We start from the raw sequence: 8447 nt of genomic DNA, 5'->3' as shown, positions 1-8447 counted from the left end.
AAAAAAAAAAAAAAAGAAAATACTAAGATTCAAGATGTTGACAATTACTACAAAATAATTTTTATATAACCTCTAAACTTAAATATGGGCACTGAATAACTGGCCCCATTCAAAGAAAAGAGAACAGCATATGTATCAGGCCCTACAATAATAAGCTCCTAAAGCCCGTGTTAGTAATCTGTATGCTGTAATTATAAAGTGATCTATAGCAGCACAGACAAAAAAATTTACAATTGCTAAGCTAAGTTTTAAATATATAAACACAAACACACATACACATGTATCAGTTATTTTACATGTAAATCTTAAAGTAGCTGATAAAAAAAACCAAACTAATCCAAGGTAAACTAAAACACTAGGGTGTTTCTGAAAACTCACTTTAAAATATCAGCACCATGATAATCATAATATTAGCAATCAAATTGTACTTAGCAGAAAGTTCTTAGAGGCTTGGGAAGCTGTTTGTATAAAATGGAGTAGACAAGAGGGAAGGGTTCTCTGTGCTGTTTAAATCAACTACAGGTCCCAGCATGCAATGCTCTAATCCGGAGTGAAGCAAAAACCCGAAATGCATCCTGGGACTTGTAGTAAGTAAACCACTTCACCCTATCACAGTAAGTTTTAAGAAAGTCTGAACTATCTAAGCACAATTTGACTAGATCTTATTATCAGGGCCTACTGAAATTCAGATCTAACTTGTCTGCTCTCTGCTCTGGCAGTTTCTTTAGCACGTATTGGAAAAAGTATCAATGAATATTTACATCAACATTTTCACATTAGAAAAACCTTAAACAGGCTAAGCATACAAAAGAAATGTTTAAAAAGCAAAAAGATTTTATACAATTTTTAAATTATTTTTAAAAACATCAGTTTTAAAGCCATTTTTTAAAAAGTCTGGTTGATCAGTTTCAAAGTTCTCTATTCCCCTCCCCCAAGAAAGTTTTAATTGTTTTACCAGGTTTTCTCTTAACAGTCTTTCAAGTTATATTCTATAAATAATTTTTCTTGCAGAAAATTCTCATTCAAAAACATTTCCCATACTCTAATAATGTCCACTAGGAAAAATATTCTTATTGTAAGAGGGACACATAACACCATCACACACACAAAAAACAATAATACTTAAGTTTCTCTTTTGTCAAGCCCTTACTCAATACCTGTGCCCTCCTCTCCTAACCCCTCATTTCACACACACACACACGTTTCCAGAAAGAACACTTAGGAAAAAAAATATATTCCCACTCCAGACTCTTTTCTCTCATCCACTGACCTCTTCTAAAAAAAAAAATTTTTTTTAATTATCAATAACATGTCCAAATAGGTAACTCTGAGTTGTTATTTGTGTATATACAGTTTCTACACGCACCCCTATTTTCTGCAAGACTGAGGAAGGAGGCTGGGAAAGAACGAAGTGCAATCTGCATCAGGAGGCCTAACACAGGTGGCGGGTTATTTTCAGGCAACAGCACCTTCACAAACATGCTGTGGAATACAGTCCAAGAAATTCCTAACAAGGAAAGATAAGCTGGCACACAAATTTAACACAATCCAGCTAAAAATCACCTGCAACACGTTACTACATTTCACCATAAAAGTGACAGGGTACTACAGGATCTGAAGCTTCATCAATACGACATACTGGCCATTAAGGCCAGATAGCAGTTGCCATGGTTACTATCACCCACTTTTATCAGGAAATTATTGTCATTACTCTGAAGTTTTTGGTACTTATTTAAAATCTGAAAAAAAAACCAGTCTAGGGTTTGACCGTTAATTGAGTGAAAGAATCAACTACTGTTTGATTTGTAAGTATGCTGCTTCAGAGACGCACATGGTTAACAATACTTGGATCTGCAGCAGAAAAAAATCAATTCCTTTCTGCTGCTCCTTCTCCTCAAGTACTGACAGTTTGTATCCTCAATGCAGCCAAAACAATAAAACAAAACCCATCTTTTTGGCTTCTGTGTTTAAGTTATTTTTTGTTCCCTAGGCCCACAAACAGAGTCAAAATAAAGCCTAGATCACCAACCTGTTAGGCCCCATCCCCTTCCTATCTCCGTATTACCGGTTCACTTTTTTGTCTATTTAAAAAACCAGAAAACATTTCCATGGATGATTCCAAAATATAGATAAGAATAGTTTCCTTCAACAGAGACCTGCGCACTATTTTTTTTTTTTCAAAAAACAGGGGGAGGCCTTGCATTGTATTGGAGGGAGAGAAGTGGAGGGGTATTCAAACTGCCACACAAGTGTCTAGTGTGAAAAAGTTGCTGTAGAAAACCCAAAGGTTGACCAAACCTCACATATTATCTCTAAATGTGGTGGAAGAGTTCATCACCACCTCAGTCTAACACTGAACAGACAAGTAATATAAAAGTTACCCTTAAAAGTCCGCTTCAACATTCTCACAAAAAATAACTCCAGAAATTTTATACACAAGAATTATAGGAAAGCCTACAAAATAGCACAGCCACATGTATGTACAAACAAGAAAACATATGCTATTTAAAAAGTAATTATCTACAATAAATTTAAAGTGGTGTTAGAGTATTACCTCCTTAAAAAAAAAAAATCTCAAAGCATCAAAAATACACACCTGGTAAAGTTAAAGTGATCAAAATATATTGCTGTGCACCTAAAGAATACTCAGGGCCTACAAAAAAGCCCATGTACAAAAGTTCCTGAGAAGTCAACAAAAATCATGAATATTTCCCAACACAAATTAACAGGAAGATTCAAACATATTTCAAGAAATCAGGTCTGAATATACATATAAAGGAATTCTGTCAAAGGTTAGAGACCTAGAACTTTAATCCCTTTCTTTTCTCCCTTTGAACAGCCATTAAATACAAAAGTTTTCAGCAATAAAATACCAAGAATACAAAATTTAAAAGCACATTACTATAACCTTAACTTCCGTATTTCCTCAAAAAAAAAAACAAGAAAAGAAAAACCCCAAATCAACTTTAGTATTCAGTGTTCGTAGGATGAAAAAGTTAATATTACCCTGAGAGGTTTCATTTTTATTTAAACAGTTAAATGTTTTTCTCACTTCACAAAGAAACAAGTTTCTATATTTAATTTCCAATTAAAGGGGCTATTTCATAAAGAGTAGTAGCTTCTAAAATATAAAACCAGACCTTTTGATATGCTCATAAACACAGGGACTCCCAATTATCTATATTTTATTTTAGTCCAAATTTGTGAGCAGAGTCTATTTAAAAAGCCACAAATCAAGGCTCTGAGTTTTAAACTTTGGGTTATTTTTACACAAAAATATTTCGGTGCACTCCTCTAGATTTGAATAGTCATTTCCTCATGCAATGCTCTAAAAGAGAAAAACAAAATGATATACATATGTACCTAATACTAATACATACAGATATAAATCTTTTTCACTTTGAAACAGGCTTGAAAGCTTTACTTAGTAAGAATTTTTCAGAAAGTTAGCAGAATCACTCAAAACATTCAAAACCTTAACTGTGACATCTGTTACTCTGTGTGTTAATGAGAGTCTATAGAAGAATCCAGGAACTTAAATATTCACTAAAATCAACTACTATCACATCAATGAAGAAATGAAGAAAAATTTTAATGGGGGATACACAGTTCACAGGATCTACAAAAAGAAAAATGATCTTTTTTTTGAATTATGAGAAACTGCCTCCACAGCATTTTTTAAACAAAGCTTCAAAACTGTAACAAAGAGCTTTTTGGTAACCACAGTAGCATTTAAAAAAAAATTTATAAAGTGTTGGGGGTACACTTTTAATGTGCTCATTTCCCAAATGATGTGAAGAACGTTAACATTTTAAAGACAGAAATTTTTGTCCATGTATTAATTAGTTACCTATCTCAACATTTGCATGGCTTCCAACAATTTACAAAGAACTTTCACATGTATTATCTCATTTGATCTTACTGAGAAAAAAGTACAGTATTATGCCTAGAAAACCGACAAAATTCAAAGCAGCTTCATCAAACTTTCTACACATTCCTAAGTTTCTAAAACTTTGATACAAAACTTTACAAGCCACCAAAGTAGCATGATATTCCCAGAGATAAATCAATTCACCTAACACTAACATAGTTTCAAAGGAGCATGTGTTGTAAATGCTATGAAACTACTTTCATCTTTATGCAGTTATTGTTAAGTGTTACTAACGGACATATCAGGAATGACTTACACTCACAGATACAACTTTACTTACAGTTCAAGAATCTGAGTCTTTGGAGGCCAACTCAAATACATCAACCATACGTATTTATAAAGCTAAGTGCCTAAGAATTTACCTATTGGGATCAATGTCCATAGATGTGAGGAAAAAAACACAAGAAATTATTTTCCATACAGTATCTCCCTTTCCAAAATCTCATATCTCTGTATCCTATCTGTATTAATATTATAGGAATAACACAAAACCTAAAGCCCCATCATACCAACTTCTTTTGTTTACAGTCCTTGGACATAATCTTTTCACATTTGCACATTCACACCCCACTCACCAATACAAGACTAATTCCTCATCAAAATAAAATAATTCTAACGGCACTCTGTACCTAAGCGTGGCATTCTTAAGCTATCCACAATAACAAATCTACTTTGTGTAATATTGTAAGCAGGTAAAAAGCAATCAAAGATTTCAGTTGCAAATAGCAAGTGTAATTTATTAATGGACTTTTAAATGGACTTACTCAAAATCTTTCTGGAAGTTTAAGGCGTTAATCCTGTTGCTTAGTTGAAGCTAACAGAGCTGTAATAAGTAGTAAGACCCTCAAAATTCAAGAGATTTGCTTTATCTTGATGTAGCACCTCCTGCTGGATAGCATTTAGAGTTCTTCATGTAAACAGAAGAAGAGTATTTCTGAGGCAGCTCCTTCCAGATGACTGAATGGGAAAAAGGATGGACCCTTCAAAGCTAAAAGAAATAGGGCCCCGTCCATCACTTATACCTCTTAAAAAGAAAATCTGGTGTGGGTAGGAGTCTTTTAAAATCTATTATTATTCTGGTTCCATAAGACCTGCCTGAGTCCAAAGTGCAACATGCTTAAATAAAGCTTGCAAAATTATCTAAAAACTACCTTAAAAAGCCTTCAAAAGCACTCAAGCAAAAAACTTTATTGCGGCCAGCCAAGCAATGCTAGTCATATTGCAAATACCATTATGTTAACAAAAGCAAAAGTCTGACATAAAGAAAAACACCTGGAATATTTTTAACATATTAGCCAGAAGTTTGTGTTTTGAGAATTTTCTGCACTATTACTATGCTCCTTTTAAGAACAGTTGTCCATCTACAGAAGTTTTAAGTACAGAAATTTTTTGATAAACAAGAGTATTACTGCACACAAAAATTTCCTCTTTGCCATCAAGTATGTCCTGATATTTTAAAATGTATTTTTCAGACATTTTAAATAACCCCTAATAGGCTAGTTTTAAGCCCACAATGTAGATTCCATATATAAGTGAAGATAGAAAAAAAGTATAGAAAGGAACTTACCAAAATCAAAATGATAATAGTACTTCCAGTAAAAATGTAGTAACAGTTTCCTATAATGCTGTGAAACCAAGTAAATCGTGAAACTTAAAAAAAAGGGGGGGGGAAGGGGCTACTCTTCAAAAACCAAAAGAAAAACTTACCTATTTATTTCTAGTGCCCAAATGTGATAAACACCAGATGTAAACAAACAACATAAGCACTGAAAAGTACACTTAGATGTCTTAGCCCCAATTTCAGTCCCCTTACCAGGCCCTGAGTGAAGCCAGAGATGTTGATGAGTATCCTCTCTAAAAGGAGATATTCTAGCTCCCTGCCCTAAAGAACCCCTATAAAGTGTGCCTATGTAAAGGCTTCCTTCCTAGAGTGCACAGCTGCTTTTGGGAAAAAAAAAAAAAAAAAACTTTCATCAACCCAAATTAATCTGATTCTAATATTCAGCTATCAATTATTAATACAGGAATGTTCTCTCTTTAATGTCCCCAGCTTAAGCATCTACATTCCTGACACCTACTATTAACAAAAAATGCACAGCTCGCACCCCAGCTATGGGGCAAATCTCTGAAATCCAAAACACTGCCACAAAGTTCACTGTCAAGGCCAATGCTGAGGCCCACACACGCCCGGACCTTAACTCACATTTGAAATTCTAGAAAGCCACACTTGCAGACATCATTTAAAAACAACAAAATGTGGACGTGCAGAGTGAGATCCTCTACTTCAAGACCTAAACAAAGAATATTTCAACATATGCCCCGAATATGATGACACCAGATTCACCAATGAAAACAAAACCTGCCTACCATTAGCAGTCGTACCTTCATCTCAACAACTCAACTACTTAGAAATCACTCTCAGCACATCTGCACCCTACAACCGGCGTGTGGCCTTCTCCGGGGGTGCAAGCCACAGACAAAGTTGAAACGAGACATTCTTCCCCCGGTGCCCAATCTCGATATCAACCCCTCCCCTACCAGGGCCACCTTGCTGCTACCCACCATCGCGAACGTGGTCAGGGGGAAAAAAGAAATCCTAACAGCACCGCTCAGCAGAATAAAGAGACCAAAGAGAGGATGACGAGAAGTGTTGGGAACTGCGTGCACGACGGGGCTGGACCAAACGGAAAGAGTCCCACTCCGCGCGCCCCTCCCCCCGGCGGGGGCGCGGGCGGGGGAGGGGCGGCCGCGGCCCCTCTCCGAGCGGCCTGCCGGCCTCGGCCCGCGCGGGGTCCCGGGGGCGCCCCGCGGCCGCGGGCGGCGGGGGCGAGTGCGGGAGGGCCGGGCCCGGGGTGAGGGGTGCAGGCAGACTCTCCGGAATAACAAGTTGCAGAAGAAGAAGAATAAGCGGAATTTCCCCAAGGCTGCTCCGGCCACCCAAGACAAATGCACCAACACACACATACACACACACACACACACACACACACTCGGGCCCGGCAGCGTCAGCAGCCGCAGCTTTTTTTTTTTTTTTAACCAGATCCCTCAGTCACCAAACAAGATGGTTTTCCCAAAAAAAAAAAAAAAATTAATTAATTAAATAATCATAATAAAAACTTCCCCCCGACAGCATCCCGGGGGGGGGGGAGGGTGGTGAAGGAGCCGAGGCGACCATCCCCGGGCTGAGGGACAGCCGAGGGGGCGGACGAAGCTCCGCGCCCCCCGCCCCCGCCGGCGGCCCCCTCCCCGGCCCCCCGCCGGGACAATGTGACGCCCCCTCCCCGCCACCCCCGGCGCGCCGCCTCTGTCACCCGCTTCGGCCCTGCACTCAGCGCCCAGGCTCCCGAGGCTGCTCATAAACTTACTTCCAATTTATCCTGGGGAGGGGTGGAGGGCAGAGGGAAGGAAGGGGGAGACAAGGTTTTTCCATTGTCTTTTTTTTAGGGGGGGAGGAATAGGAAGGGCACGCAGGGGGGCGCCCCGAAGGGGAAGTTACTGCTCAAATCTCAAGTTGACTGAGGGGTCCTGACGAGAACACCCCCCCCTTTCCCTCCTCCCTCCCACACACCCCTCCCCTCCCCCTCCCTCCCCCCCACAACAAACTCCAAGCAGGCAGCCCCAGTTCCTCCCAGAGACAAACACCAGAGACAAGACAGAGAGACAGGGAGAGGGGGAGAGGGGGAAGGGGGGAGGGAGGGGAAATAGAGCTACTCAAGAAAAAAAGAGAGGAGAGTGAGGAGAAGAGAGAATGGAAAAGCTGGGATACTGCACCCTCCTGCTGCTGGCTGGTTGTCCCCCCTGGCAGCTGGAGGCAGGAACTCTGAGCAGGAGAAGCAGGAGGAGGAGGAGGAGGGAACTCTTCTTCATGGGGAGGGAGGGAAGAAGCTGGAGCTGCTGCTGCTGCTTCTGCTGCTGCTCTGGGCCTCTCGCACTTTTTAGATATTAGTGTGTTAAGATGGTAGGTTGTTCCCTTCTCCCTCCTCCTCCTCCTCCTCTCCTCTTCTCTCCCTCTCTCTCTCTCTCACTCACTCACTCTCTCTCTCTCTGGGCTGTTTCTTTCCTCCTCTTCCCCAGGCAAGGGGGGGTGGGGAGGAGGGGGTGGGGGGAGGAACTGGATCCTCCTCCTCCTCCAGGAGAGACACACACAGGCCCCGGGCCGGAATAGGGGTGGGGGGGAATCAGAGCAGCAGGAGACAAACTGTGGGAGACAAACAAGCCCAACTCTTCATCCTCCTCCTCCTCTCAGCAGCAGCAGCGAGCACCACCAGCCCATTCACCACCCGGCCCCGGGCCGCAGCACCTCCGCCGCCTCAGCCCGGGGATCCCTCCGCCCAGGCCCAGACACACTCGCCCGCGCGGGAGCCCGCCGCGCGGCCCCGCCGGCCCGCCGCCGCCGCCGCCGTGCGCGCCCCCGCCGCTCCCGAGAGCCGGGCGAGAGGGACTGGGGCTGGGAAAGCGGGGACGAGGGCGGGGGGGGGGGGTGGAGAGGAGGCGCCGGGGTAGAGGGGCACGGCGG

At 41.5% G+C, this 8447-nt stretch overlaps 1 protein-coding gene across 25 annotated transcripts in view; it reads right to left on the bottom strand.

Moving 5' to 3' along the window:
* PHF21A (PHD finger protein 21A) overlaps positions 1 to 8240 on the bottom strand; it is a 190241-nt gene extending 182001 nt beyond the window's left edge. For 6 of the 25 annotated variants that reach the window (XM_081798234.1, XM_081798248.1, XM_081798259.1 and 3 more), the window contains exons 1-2: positions 5499 to 6485; positions 4696 to 4919 (exon numbers count right to left, since the gene is read on the bottom strand). The gene's annotated coding sequence lies outside the window, so the exon portion shown is untranslated. The other 19 variants (XM_081798253.1, XM_081798249.1, XM_081798257.1 and 16 more) reach the window with 11 other exon arrangements.
* Between the last annotated feature and the right edge of the window lie 207 nt (positions 8241 to 8447).

Source organism: Leptonychotes weddellii, chromosome 11, assembly GCF_054177405.1.
Source record: "Leptonychotes weddellii isolate Sample4059 chromosome 11, ASM5417740v2, whole genome shotgun sequence".
Classification (NCBI taxonomy): Eukaryota; Metazoa; Chordata; class Mammalia; order Carnivora; family Phocidae; genus Leptonychotes; species Leptonychotes weddellii.
This window is presented reverse-complemented; position numbering and strand designations above follow the sequence as displayed.